Here is a 15120-nt window from a genome sequence, read left to right as displayed (position 1 = left end):
TTTATTTGGCTAACAGCACTGAGAAGGCATGGGTCATCCCTTCCTGGAAACTTACTTCTACATTCAAAAAACCTACAAGAAACTTCTACATTCAAAAAAACCTAGGAACTACAAAAAGATGTGGAAGATGACATTTCTGTTGAAGAAAACTATAAACCAAGGAAAAGATAAAGAAAATAAAGGCAGAAGGGAGTCAGGAATGGTTAATTTTCAGTTTTTAATCAATGCAGTGTTATGGTAATGAAACACCCCTGTAGTGAAAATAATGTTTTCTCAGCATAGTTGTTGGTATAGAACCTCCTCCTAGTCACCCCAATTCATATAATCTAAAAATCTTTAAAATCTTGAAACCATCCATACTCCAGGCTTAGCTTTAATTTAATCTTGGCCCTGTATGAACTTCTGACTTCTGGAATCCAAACTAAACTGTTTTAGCCTTCATTAGCCCTACATCCATTCCTTAAGAACCTTCCACCTTGGAGACAAATCCTTTGCACACAGAAATATCACAGAGGTGAAGGTCTTTGGCTTGGATTACTGTGTTACCTCAAAGCAAAATCCATATTAAAGGCCGTCTACCAGTTCCTTTATTCCCTTATTACCTGCTCACTTGCATCTAAAACTTGTCAGCATCTCTGCACAGAATCCTGCCTGTTCTGCGTCACCCCAAGCTTTGTCTTCTTTTCTTGATCTTTCATCACATGTGTCTTGTCCTGCGGATGGTGCTCAAATGACCCTCTCAGACACTGGTTTCCAGCAATTCTGGGAAGTTTTGAGGCAAGATTCCTTTTTGAATTAACCATCCTGACTTACATATCCTATTTATATTTCTAATTAATGCTGTGTATCTACCACTATCGTTTTGTAAGAATTCCTGCATTTTCAAGATTAAAGTGGAAGCTTACGTTTAAATAAAGTATCGGTGTATACAGCCTATATTTCTTTCAAATGCTACAAAATTCACCATATGCAACTTTGTAAAGCATTTTATCTATTTTTATACGTTCTTTCAAAAAAATACTAATTACCATTACAACTATCCCTCCTCCACAGCTTTACCTCCTACAAGAAGCCTGAATAATTGAAACTTTCATTTTACTTGGAACTTCCACTAGTAATTACCCTCTAATAGCACCTTTCAAAATCAATTCAAAATGCTTAGCTCCCAGGAAGAAGTCTTAGAAAAAAATGCTGCGAAGTATACTAGTCAGCTCCAGCTTATGGATACTTGAAAAATACTATTACTTCTGGAGATCTCAAATTCTGTTTTTTTCTACGGGAGTCAACAGTGACCACTAACACAGATACCATGTACAATGTAAAAATAAAAAAGTGTTTTAGCAGACCCCATGCTTTTCGTACATTTGAACAACTAACAGTCTACCAGGACTTTTCTACTTCTGCTGTCCACAGTCAGAACAAGAGACTACAGATGAAATGGAAGACCTCAGAGCCCTAAAACACAGCACGGCCTCAACACGGACGCACAAGGGCAGCTTACGATCAACTACTGCAACCCGCTGAGTAACTCCGGGTGCAGCCGTACTCATCGCTTTTACAGCTGCAACTGCAGCAGTTCTGAAGTCAAAAAAAGATAACTTTATATGCCAGAAATAATCCCTAGAAAAGCTTAATCCACAGAGTTCCCAAAAGAACAATAAAAACGTGACAGGTTTGGGGGTTGTTTTTCTTTTTAAAGAAAATGAAATGCAGTGAATTTATATATGAAAGATATTCGAGTAATGACTACTGTGCAACTTAGGTAACATCACTAACACCAAATCCTCACCTGTTGAGCTGTGCTGAGTGGCTATCTATTAAACTAGTCTGTCAAATGTGAGGTCTGCAAGACTTTTGCAAACAGTAGCCCTCCTTAGAGTGTCTCTACACAAATGATTTATACTTTTTACCAAGGCAAGACTCTGAACACCAGCTTGAAAAGCAGATGCTGCCAGTGCAGAAAGCTGCAGCAGCGCTAATCTGCAGCAGTGTTCACTGTAGCTGACAAGAATATTAAGAAGCGTAAAGAATTAAGACAGAGCTGCAGTTCTGTTCCAAGAGCTTCTAATTATGATTATTCTGTAGCCATACGGCTTGCAGTTTGACTCAGTCCGAAGCACTGCCATTTGTGTGGTTGAAGAACAGCTACATGTCCAATTTGGGTGCCATTCCCAGTCCCGTACATCTCCAGAAGTCCTGTATATGGAAACATTCTGGTTCTGGTCTAAACCCTGAATACCAGTCCCTTCAAATCCTCTGCATGTCTTCAAAGAAAAGTGGCAAACAGTTTTGGTTTTGAGAGAAAACTGCCTCATACTCTTCGACAAGCTAAACTGTTCAGATCTCTAGAAGCGCCCCAAAGCCACAGTTTGGTTTTCCAAAACACAGCACTGAATCATAGCAACACATTAATAAATCAATGGTAGCAGCTACTTGGCATACAAGTCTGAAAGAAGAATATCTTGTATAGCAGTTTACACCATCACTCCATATGCCTTCCCTTAAAAAATTGTCCAACAGTCATCTTCTTTCCAAGACTCCAAAAATCTAAACCTTGCAATTTGATACATTTTTTCCCAAGATGTAAGAGCAGCATCATCCAAAAAAAAAAAATAGAAAAAAAAAAAAAAGACTACCACTATGTGTATACGTGAAGGTTTAACCAATCAAAGAGCATGGTGGGAAGGAAAAAAAATTCTAGCAAAACAATGCAAAGGTGGTGTAGGAATAGCCCAGGCTCTGATACATGCAGGTGAAAGAGTTGGATCTTATTATTACACAGCAAAATCAACATGCAAATAAACACCTTTCAACGGAAAAAACCCTAGAATAGTACACCAGTAATTCCTTGGTTTGTCATCAAAAGCTACATTTTTATTTCTAAGCAAATCTGTTTAACCTAGTCTAACTAAAAATTAGTCCATTGGGTGGTGCAGTCTATTTTTTTTACTATTTTTTTTTTCAAAGCTTGCAAAACTAAAGTGTTAAGATGTAGCTTGAAAAATAATCATGTCTTCACAACTACACAGGAAACAAGTCACCATATGGTCCCCTTACTACACAGGCAAGGGAGGTTTAGGCAATGTCAGAAGTCCTCAATAGCAGTTTGCAATTATAGTAAAGTCACTTGATCTGCATTTAATGACAAAACATTCTTGCAGATTGTCCCTAAACACTGACAATTTTCAGCTCCAGTTCCATAGTTTTGCTCCTTCCGTGGCCTGGAGAAGAGCACAGGAAGCAGCTGTTTGATGCTTGGCGGTATTAGGGTTTTCCAGCAGATGTGGTAAACACATGCAGGCAGGAACAGCTTTAAGGAGCTACAAAGGAGTAGGATAATGAAAAATTCCTGTCTTCAGAGATGGCTTCAGTGAACAGAAGCAGAGGCTCCCACCACCCCCGTGCTCCAGGGGACAGCATGGCCACAGGTGCGTGGAGGCACCCTACCCATCGCAGCTCTCCCAGCACACAGGACAGCTGAGTTCAGTCCTGAATTTTAACAACCAGAAGAAAAGAATGTATTTTTTTGTCAGTAAACTTAGCAGGCACAACTCTGAATACATCTGCCGAGGATGTCTGCTGAAGTGGTGCTTTCAGCAAAAACACACTCCCAAAGCAGCGTATTTCTCTCTCCGTATCCCTGCTGCATCAAAAGTCTAATGGTGAGTGTCCTACTCCTCTGCCTACCTAACAGCTCCAAACAGGGCTTTGCTGATCTACTTCCTCAGCACCACTTGCGCAAGACTTGAAAAACAGATTGGTGCTTGTTTTCAGAAAAATTCAGGATGTTAGTGTGCGATTCCTAACCAAAGGGGCTCAGTTATGTCATTTGATTTGATAAAGGACTGCAGGTAGAGGTGCACAACAGAGAGCTAAACCCTAACTTGGTCTTATTAGTTTTGCAAGCCAACAACTTTGCAACAGAATGGTTTGTATTTTATGCATGATAAAGAGATTCTCATTAAGTAACCAAAATCCAATTCTGTCATGCATAGAAAAATTAATTCCTACTGTAACAAGTGGATTTTAACTCAGTGTTTTGTGCTCTTGCGTAAAATAGGCTGAAAAAAACATTGGAATGTTTCTCATTGGGAAATGAGGATTTGGTTTAATTAAACCATTTTGTGAGAACATAGGCATTTCATCAATATTTTAAACAGAAACAGTGCCGATGTTTTTGAAGTGCTCCATCCTCAAATGAGATGGATATTTTGTCCCAATTAAGCACAAAACTCTGACATGTAGAATCTCCCACAGAATGAAAATTCCCCGTGATCAGTTACAGGCTTGAAGCTTGACTTTGCAAGTGGCTGTCATAATCCATTTCAAAGGGTACTTGTATTTACAGCTGAAAAATTCTTCACAAATATGAACCGGAAAAATCTTAACTTAATGGAAACTCTCTGTTTCTTCAACAGTATTTTTATTGTTCCTTGAAATTAAAATTGTCCACATCCCATTTGCAGTAAAACTAAGATTTCTTTCAAGAAAATCCACAAAAGCATGCATTTTATGTACTCTTTTGTACATATGTAAACAGGACTGTTCCAGTGACGCTACTGAGCCACCCTGCATCACCAGCTTACAGCAGTAGAGGGGATGAACAGGGGTAAGACATTAACTTACACAGCCACGCAATCTTCACAGAAATGCAAAACATGATAGTGAAATACTCTTGAAGATCATCACTTCCTAGACATTTCAAATAATCTCAACATATAATTTTAGGAAGTCTTTTTTCTACCTTCCTTTACAAGTTTTAACCTGAATCTATCACAGTATTCAGTATCAGTAACATTAGCAGAGAGGTGAGGTGCGAAGTTCCCTTACCCCTCTTCATGTTGAGACTCCACTTGCTTTTAATATTCTGAGCACTACTTCTTCAATTATGCAAACTTTCAGGACTTCTTGTGGGAGTTAATAATAACCGATGTAGAATTCTTCCAAGGTTAGGAATTAGGTTTTAATTTCCCTTCACCCAGCATGGTACACATATATTCTGAGGAAAGAAACTAAAACTGTCCCTCTTGAAAGCAAACATCCCACCGTAACCAAAGACTTTTTTTTTCCTCATTGAACTCTTCTATAGAAGGAATAATTCCATAAATATTAGCTCTCAAAATTGTAAATTGATGTAGTTGATACAACTGATTACAGGCTTCCAAATATTCCTGAACCTTCTGAAATACAATTATCATTCCATTAGCAAACATTTGTGTAACTGATACAGAAAGAATTAAAACCCATCTTCCTACGCACATTCATGAAGTTCTTAGATGCAAAGATAACACAGTCTGATCATTCCTGATCTACAGGAACTCTTGTAGAACTTGAACTGCTCAGAAGAGGAAGGTGCTCCTATACTGGATAGAAGCAAAGCAAGTACCCCATTTTGTTTATCCATACCTATAGTTAACTGGGAAATATTTTCCTTGAGGAATACCTCTTTAGTAACTACTTTCCTCAAATATACGTTTGGTACAATGCCACACACATACCAAAACCCTCCCTGAGATTCAGTACTCCTGACTACTGGTCACTATGCTCGGAGACTAAACAGTTACCAGTTGTTCATCCCTTTTGGCTTGAGCAGAGGGTTGGATGAGAGCAGCTGAGCTTTGTAAGTAATACTGCAGAGTGGTATCCAGAGCTGGGGAGCAGCAAATACCTTTGTTGGAGACAGAGTTGGAGGCTTTCCCGCCTCTTCTATGCTCAGTATGCTGCTGACCTGTAACCAAAAGCAGTAGTGGCTGGTGGCTACATACTAGAAGATGACCAACATTTGAAAGGATTAGAACTAACACCACAAGAACCACAGAAGAATTTTCTGACAAGCATGTTTACAAACTAGTAGCACTGCAGGGTTAAGAAGTGAGTCAGTTTGCTATCTAGTAGCCTGGTGCAGCATGGAAACGTAGAAGATAACATAAAGAAGGAATGGCAAAGTGAATTTCTCTGAGATCCCTTCCCAATGCCAATGCAAAAAGAAAGCAAAAAAACCCGAACTTTTTCAAGAGAGCTGTTAACTAGCTAAGTGATATAAAATAGGATATAGGATGAAATACTTCATCATAAATGTCCCTGCCATTATTGTCAAAGGAAGATGCTAAACAACAGCTGCTCCAGTATGGGCTTTGAATCAGTCAACTTAGGGATATCTTACACTTAAGGACTTGTAAAAGGGGCTGAGTGAAGTGCTCTGAAGGAATAAAAAGTCCAGAAAGACTGGGAAAAGAGTCCATTCCAATGTTCAAGGGACCTGAGCAGGGTTATCTCAATAATTAAAAAGTCTTACTGATCAGCCACTGGGTTCTGGTAAAATAATACAGTATCTGATGTGGGGTTCAAGCGATTAAAAGAAGGAAATATAATGAATGACAACTGAGACAGATTCATGGAAAATAGGTCTTGTTAAACTAATCTGATAGTTTGTGAATGTGGAAATATTGCTTTAAATGAGGTGTGCTACTCTGATGGATGAACTGGTAAACATTAGCGCCTGCGGTGATGTTCAGACCAAAAAGAGCAAATAGAGCACTTGGAAAATAAGGAGGTGATTGGTGACAGCCAACACGGCTTCACTAAGGGCAAATGGTGCCTGACAAATTTGGTGGCCTTCTATGATGGGGTTACAGCGTTGGTGAATAAGGGAAGGGCAACTGACGTCATCTACCTGGACTTGTGCAAGGCATTTGACACTGTCCCACACGACATCCTTGTCTCTAAATCGGAGACACATGGATTCGATGGATGGACCACTCTGTGGATAAGGAATTGGCTGGATGGTCACACGCAAAGAGTTGTGGTCAACAACGGCTCAATGTCCAAGTGGAGAACAGTGACAAGTGGCGTTCCTCAGGGGTCAGTACTGGGATCAGCACTGTTCAACATCTTTGTCAGTGACATGGACAATGGGACCGAGTGCTCCCTCAACAAGTTTGCCGACGACACCAAGCTGTGTGGTGTGGTCAACACACTGGAGGGACCAGAGGGACCTTGACAGGCTGGAGAGGGGGGCCCGTGCGAACCGCATGAAGGTCAACAAGGCCAAGTGCAAGGTCCTGCACGTGGGTTGGCACAATCCCAAGCACGACTATAGGCTGGGCAAGGAATGGATTGAAAGCAGCCCTGAGGAGAAGGACTTGGGGGTACTGATTGATGAGAAGCTCAACATGAGCAGGCAGTGTGCGCTTGCAGCCCAGAAAGCCAACTGTGTCCTGGGCTGCATTACAAGAACCGTGACCAGCAGGTCGAGGGAGGTGATCCTGCCCCTCTACTCCGCTCTCATGAGACCCCACCTGGAGTACTGCATCCAGCTCTGGGAGCACCAGTACAGGAGAGACATGGAGCTGTTGGAGTGAGTCCAGAGGAGGGCCACGAAGATGATCAGAGGGCTGGAGCACCTCTCCTATGAGGACAGGCTGAGAGAGTTGAGGTTGTTCAGCCTGGAGAAAAGGCAGCTCCGGGGAGATCTAATTGCGGCTTACGAGTACCTGAAGGGGCCTACAGGAAAGATGGGGAGGGACTGTTTATCAGGGAGTGTAGTGACAGGACAAGGGGTAATGGGTTTAAGCTGAAGGAGGGTCAATTTAGATATTCCTTACTATGAGGGCAGTGAGGCACTGGAAGAGGTTGCCCAGAGAGGTTGTGGATGCCCCATCCCTGGAAGTGTTCAAGGCCAGGTTGGATGGGGCTTTGGGCAATGTGGTCTAGTGGAGGGTGTCCCTGCCCATGGCCAGGGGGGTTGGAACTAGATGATCTTTGAGGTCCCTTCGAACCCAAACCATTCCATGATTCTATGATTCTATGTACAAAGTGGGATCTCAAGTAGTGGTGTAGAGGCAATGCTATTTCTGTGTTTCGGGCTAACATAGATGTTCCTGGAATATTGTCTGCTTTATGACAGTGGCAGTAAGTTGGAGAGTTTAGAGGACAGCCAGGGAACAGAACTGTTGTTTAGTAGAACAACTGAGGGATCAGAATGTGCTCCTTTACTACAGCATTCAAGGACATCTACCCATTCATCTTGTCAAAGAGAAGGTAAAAAGGACTACAGACTAAGCAGCTACACAGGAAACAGAAACTTAATTATTTAAGAATTTCTGTCTAGCTGACAAAGAACTAATCAAGGCAAATTACTGGATGTTGGAGCTGGATAAATTCAGATCAAAATGTGCACCGTATTTCTCAACAAAGAAAAATATTAAGCCATTTATAGTAACTACCAAGGGTTATGGTGGATTTTTCAATCACTGGGAACTTTTAAAATATCAGTGTTTATGCTATGGTGGATGCTATTCAAATATAGTTACAAGCCTGGGAGCCAAAATGAGAACAGTAAACCCCTTTGTTCTGCTTTACATGGCAGATTGAGGTAGGTGACCACAACAGATCTTTCTGATTTTTTACTCTGCACCCATGGATAATTTCCCTTCATTTTTCTTTAATAGATAACCACTGTGCTCTGTTACGGACAAAGTCCTCCTATTGGTTCACAAGGCACTGAAAATAGTTATTTTGAACTTCGTTGCAGTTTTGAACTAAAGCCATTACAGTAACAGCTCATCAGCTCAACAGTTTTAGGACGCTTATTTGCCTTATTCTACTGCCTCAAGAAAGCAGCCCCAGTTAGTTCAGAAAGTGACCTACTTGACTGAGAAGTGTAGGTCCAGCGAAAGCACCATCAGCAAGTACTGCATCTTCCACAGCGCTGTGTACTGTGTTCACAATGTGCTGCTCTACAATAATCCAGTCTTTTTCCAACAGGAAGACAAAACCAAGACCAACACAAAACCTCACCACAACAATGCCTGAACAACAATGGCTACGATCTCTTCATTATTCACTTTAAGTCCTCCCAATAAAGAGATCTAATCAAAAGTATATTTTTTCCATCAGTAAGTACCATGCCCCACTTAGATACTCATTCCAATCACTCCTCTGGTAAATCTCTGTATTAACGTGACATGCTGCTGGCTCACAGGAAATCTTGAATTCTCTGCAGATGTTGGAAAGAAGGACGGAAGTTAGTCCTTTATGTTTTGTCACTAAATTCAGGATTTGTTGGGAAATGTCTTCCCACAGCTTTAAGCACATCTGTATGCTGACATGAGCAGTTGCCTTGGAAACTAAACTGCTCAAAATGTAATAAGGACAGAAGACATGTTAGACAACAGCTTCAGAATTGTTCCCATCATTAAACAACTACACCATTTGTTAATCTCTGCAGTATTAGAGGAACTGCTGTTATTCTGTCAATAGAAGTTTTGTTCATGGAAAACAAGAAGGTTCCTCCCTGCACAAGGTAGCTCCTACCGTCTGTGCATTTACAGGGCTTCAGAGTGGGGTTTTATGGGCAGAGGGGGGTTAGATTTTGGGAGAGAATCACCACAGCCCTGGTTATAGCTAGTCATTCACCACTCTGATCTCTGGAAGGGAGTAAAACCATACAAAACCATACAATGATGGTTTTTACGTTCCCCATTCACACAAGATGGAGCCACAGTCTTCAGTTAAACATTTCAATATTGCAGACTGTCATTCAAGACGCACACACACAGGGAACCAAATGACAGCTGCTGAGGGGAACAACTTTCATATTTGTGCACACAGGGAAAAAAAAAAAGATTACTTGGCAGGTTCATGGTCTTTCTCATTCAACTCCAGACACTGCACAATTTTCTCCAATAAAAAAGCAAAATATGAGTCCAGATGACTGTTAAAAATATATTATACTGACAAAGAAATAATATTTAATAAAATTGTGGTTTATTTCAATGTGGGGACAATGTGATATATACAGGCACTGATATACAAGACTAACTTATGAAGAGCCACTCCTCTGACTGATGTAAAATCCTTGCAATATTACATATTTTTAATTATCTGTACTACATCAAACACACTGAGATTTGAATAAGGGATGCAGAATTCCACATTAGCATGTAAGAGAAGAATTTTCAAAAGCACTCAAGGTCATCTTTGCTAGAAGACATCTTTTTCATGAAAAAAAGAAAAAAGAAAAAAAGAAAACACTGCCTTGTCTCCCTTGTTTCAGGAGATCTTGCATTAAATTCAGGAGCAGAGTCACTGGTGCTCCTCTTTCAAATATATCCCGTATATATATTTGCAGGCAGAGCAAAGGGGAAGATGGAGAACCAGATTTGACCTTAGGAGAAGTTAACTCATATACCATCATACCATCTGTGGCAACGTGGATGCCGTGAGGTTTCACAGAAATATGTGTCCATGTTCTTTTGCTTACTGCTGCTGGGGATTCTGTGTGTAACTTTATAGTTTAAATGCCATATTTTTAATAAGAATTGTCTTACCAATACGCTCCTCGAAGACAATTTCTTCTGCCTTCATATCTTCGTAGGTACCACCTTGCACCTCTACAGTTCTAGGGGGAATCTATGACAAGCCTAAGACTTTCTTAGTTGTTATCAGCAACTGATTAAACAGTTCAAAATGGCAACTTCCTTCCAAATCAACATTGTTCAAAGCACTCAAAAAGCAGAGGAAAAAAGGTTAAGCACATAATGCTGGGAGCTTGCTTCCAGCTCATCCCTTTTCTTAGGGCTTAGATGACCCAGGATGTCCCAGTCATCCAGCAGAGCCCCTTACCTTAATCCGCAATACTGCTCTTTGGAAGCAGCTCTTCATTCCTCCCCCTTTACTATGCACTGTCTTAGCAACATTCTCTTGAAATTCTTTTTATAGTTTAATTCATATTTATTTCCTACCATGTTCCAAACAGTCCTCTTATCTGCACATAATCAGTCAAAAGAATACACATAATTGTCACAATTAATAATCAATTCTCCAGCACATTTTTCCTCTTTTTTTTTTTTTTTTAATACTTTCAGATCACTACAGTCAGTCTGTGACAAGAGCTTGATCTGTGATGAAGATGTACAATGATGAGTCAAGTATGTGTATATGACTGGATCGTGATAATTGATTCTGTATGAGCTTCCTTTTATCTTTCCTGGCCTCCAGCATGGCTGCGAGCTTTACCTCAAGGGATGCAGCAGCATCAGAGCAAATTTACCTCCAGACCTTTCAACCCAATGCTCTCCATGCAATTATTCACACTGAGCTGACAAGCTGTAAGAAGCAATTTCCTGGTACCCTTGTATTAGCCTCCGGACAGTATTTTGCCACAAGCAAGGCATCAGCAAGAGACCTGTTTGGGGAACCCATAATCTGCCATCTTGACCGCAGGCACAGTATGGATGAGACCTTTTCAGAAAGGTTCCGTTGTTGGGGATGTTGCTATAAGATGGCATCTTAGCAGGTAACTGCATTGTTTCATGCAGGTGGTGCAGATCAATTGTTCAAGCAGTTTGATACGGCAGTTATGCACTCTACAAAGGAAAGGAGATGGTACGGTAAGGTAATAGTCTGCAGGCTTAGTGGACTCTGAAGACCCTTGTTCATGTCAAATACTATTTTGTAGACAACTAATGCATGAGCTCAGTTTGGTGATAGTTATGAAATTTCTCTCTGTAGCATCAGGAAAATGGAGAGTACTGGCACAACAGGGAAACTGCTCAGGGTCGTTGGGTCTTTGTGCTAGGTTTGCAGCTCGTCATGATGTAGGCTGGAAACTCATCTCTGTCCTTCAGAAACAATAGTGAGACTAAGATTTCTGGGTGAAGCTAAAGAATGTGGCTAAAAGAGTGACTTAAGAGCGTGCAGTGAGCCAGCATTGCGTTTGCACTTCTGCCTAGGGAGATGCTTTGTTCTCTCTCTCTCCCCAGCTCTCCTACCCCTAAACAAAACAAAAATCTTACCACCAAATAGAGAGAAATAAGACTCAGACTACTCACTGTTAGAGCACCAATATGCCATTTTAAGCATCCAGTTCCTACAGAGCTTAAACAACAATACAGCCATAGATTTTAAGATTTGCTTGGTATTTTCACTGCTTGTAAGACTTTACAGGAGAGGGTGGTCCAGGGTATTTTGGGGTTGGGGGAGGGGGGGCAGAGTGAGGGTTGTTTTTACAGAATGAAAGGATTAGAAGTTAAGAGACTGTGACTTTAAAAACAAATTTATCACACAAGTCAAAGAAGGTTTCAGCTTGTTGTTTGAAGACAGAGCATAGTTAATGAACGACAGCAAACCTGAAAGGGTAATTCATTGCATTGGTCGTATCAGCCTATTTCAAGAGGAACTGAATTGCCCTGTGGAAATATCTACTTATCTCTAAACAATTAGCTTAGACTAGACACTGAACTTTAGAGAGTTAGTGTTAGGTGAGATGAATCACCCCTTCCTTTATTCTCTTCTGTCTCTGTACTTCCCTTTGCCTGCTGGAACATAAGGAAAATATTCCCCATTTATAATTCATGTAGGGCCGACACTGTTGTATCCTATTTAGCATCTCAAGTTTCTTGTGTATTAATCCCTGAGTCTCTAGCCTATAGTGAATCAGTAGGATTTGTAAAACAATCATCCCAACCCAGAAAATCCCAGTAACTGAGTTTTTCGTGTGTTCATAGCATATATTAGTCTACAGGTGTTCTCCCCTACCTCCAAATATCACAAAGGAAAAAAAAAAACCAACAAAAAAACCACACCACCAGAGACATCAAATGGAAGTACCTCTTCAAAGACTGTCAACCAGTGAAGCTAGGCTACCCTCAGGCCTTTTCAAATGAGGCACAGCAGGTAGCCGAGACAAGCAAAACTTCAATATATGTTATTATTTTCCTTAGCAAAACATTTAATTTCAGCAAACATACAGAAAATTTATATAGCTGCAATCAGGCCTGGTTATCTAATAAATTACTTGCTGAATTTTTATTATTCTATTAATGCACAAATATGTATCTACCAGTAAACACAGATTAAAAGTCAAACATCAATTGTGAAAGAATTCTGTTGCCCTAACTTCTGTGCCCACTACATTTTTATCAAAGTATCTTAAAATATCTTACCACTCTCCTTATAGCCACATCTGCTTTTGGCATATTAAAAAAAATCACATATAGAAAGTGACAGCTCTTCAGTTTAGGAGAAAACAGTGTCATTGAGCAAGTTCCTAAAGGTTCGACTTCTTGCTTTTATCCACACTGAAACCTTTTCTTACCCCTGCGCTAAGTGTCCCAGTGAATTCGCATTCCTGTCTAATCACAGGCCCAGTAAAGCATGGAACTGACACCGTCACCCGATTTCTCAGTGAAAAGCCAATGAAGTTCTAAAGTAATAATGGCTCTTCATGGCCCGCTGGGCAAACTGACTAATGGACCCGGGCTTTGGAAAAAGAAATGCTTCCAATGACACAGAAAGGAAGGTTACAAGATTGGGGATGCATTTTGAAATATACTTACTTGGTGAGAAATTCAGGACAGGGAAAATAGCTTGTCGGACTATTTAAGCTCGGAAGTAGAAATACAAGGAGAATCCAATCTGCTCGTCAGCCTCACACACGTCCACACAGGCAATAGCAAGAGGGTTTGTTTAGGGACTGCAGATCACGCAGTTTTAGCAGACAGTATACAATATACTGATTGCAATAAATACGGTCCAAGTTGTGACACGGTTGCTAGGCAGTCCTTCAGCTGGAATAACAACTGTGTGGGGAGTATTTTAGCTTTGCACCACTCCAGACAGCACGTAAAACCTTATAAGCTGATACTAGAGACACCCAGTATTCAAAGGTACCAGCCTCAGAAATTACGGTAAGAGTACATTAGTTTTATTTAATTATTTAGTCTAGCCCTCAAAGTTCCAGAGAGATACAAAGCAGAAAGATCCAGAAGAAGAGCTGGGAAATTAGAAATAACATCAAAAGATTTTACTTGATACAACTCCATGAGCAGGGGCAGTCTGGGCAGGCAGCATGCTTACACCCTGCGACCCACATTGCTCATCCTTGCTCAAGGCTCAGTGAGCCGACAGCTGGCTGGGAATCAGCAATGAATTCCACCCTGCTCCTGATGAGCTTTCCAAATGACCCATATTGCAAGAACTGCTGCATTTCCACAGCATAGTCCTGGATGGAAGTAGATAAGCCATGTGTCTTTTACAGTATGACTGTAGAATAACATGGCAGTATGTGTCCAGACAACATCTTCAGAGTTCATGTAAATGCTCAGCAACAAGTAGTGTTGTGGTCTCATATGGGTGCTGCCATTTCAGGTCCTGGTGGGGCTAGTCCCTCCCTTAGTGATGCAAGAAGCTCCAGACCAAATACACGACTAAAGTTCTTGCCAGTGAAAACCTCCCACTGACTGACTGACCACCTTCACCACTTCTGACCCTACAGCAGAAAACCAGAGTTGAGAAGTAGGCATAGTTCTTCCTCTTCCTCTAGAGGGAAGAACAACTTCTTGGTTACAGAACGTGAGAAAAAGAAATATTTAGGAACTTCAAGAGTGTGAGTGGATGTGTCCCCTTTTGGTTTTGGGGTTTTTTTTTTTTCTTTTTTTTGCAGGACTGATGAGAAGATCAGTATCTTCTGTTGTTCCTCTGCACACTACATCTGGGAAGGGAAAGAATGGAGCTTGCTGGAGCCACTCCACAGCTTCAAAGAGCTTCAAAGTGCAGCAGAAGTATTAGGCAGCACTGAACTGAGGCTAGGGAGCAATTTTTTTCCTGGGAAAGAAAGGATGACATAGGTAGGCAGGTGTTGGATCAGAGCTGGATAAATGGTATTGGATGAATTTGCGGGATATAATCACTGCTTAGGAACAGGTTTCCTGCTCCTACTTTCAGCAAACAGCAAGAGTTTCCACAAGAGGAAATAAGCAACTACAGACTGCAGGAGCAGGAGCATTAAGACTTTTGTAAGGGTCACAAATGTCAACGGCAGTTGACCTCAAATTCTTTTTTTTTTTTCCTTTTTTCTTTTAATACCATGATTATTTGATATTATTAACATGGAATCCATAACTGAGAATACATTATTTCAATGCTGCACAGTTACGAAAGTATGCACCAAATAAAGGTCAGGCACTACTCAGAGGAATAGTGAAAACCTAACATTTCATATCATTTGTCATGATGGTACATCTTTCTTAAATGGAAAACCAGAGCAATATATTAGATATTTCTCAACTTTGGTATGTTCATAACAACTATAATACTTCCAGTATAAATCTTTGCTGA

The 15120-nt window shown here is 40.7% G+C and overlaps 1 protein-coding gene across 8 annotated transcripts in view; it reads right to left on the bottom strand.

Moving 5' to 3' along the window:
• DCLK1 (doublecortin like kinase 1) overlaps positions 1-15120 on the bottom strand; it is a 255747-nt gene that overhangs the window by 170543 nt on the left and 70084 nt on the right. Inside the window, exon 1 of one of the 8 annotated variants that reach the window (XM_075742008.1) lies at positions 5565-5714. The exons of 5 other annotated variants lie outside the window; for them this stretch is intronic. The gene's annotated coding sequence lies outside the window, so the exon portion shown is untranslated. Of the gene's footprint in view, positions 1-5498; positions 5527-5564; positions 5715-15120 lie in introns of those variants that run through there. 2 more of the 8 variants (XM_075742012.1, XM_075742009.1) reach the window with 2 other exon arrangements.

Source organism: Balearica regulorum, chromosome 1 (assembly GCF_011004875.1).
Source record: "Balearica regulorum gibbericeps isolate bBalReg1 chromosome 1, bBalReg1.pri, whole genome shotgun sequence".
Classification (NCBI taxonomy): Eukaryota; Metazoa; Chordata; class Aves; order Gruiformes; family Gruidae; genus Balearica; species Balearica regulorum.
Note: the sequence above shows the minus strand (reverse complement) of the source record. Positions and strands in the feature narration are given on the sequence as shown.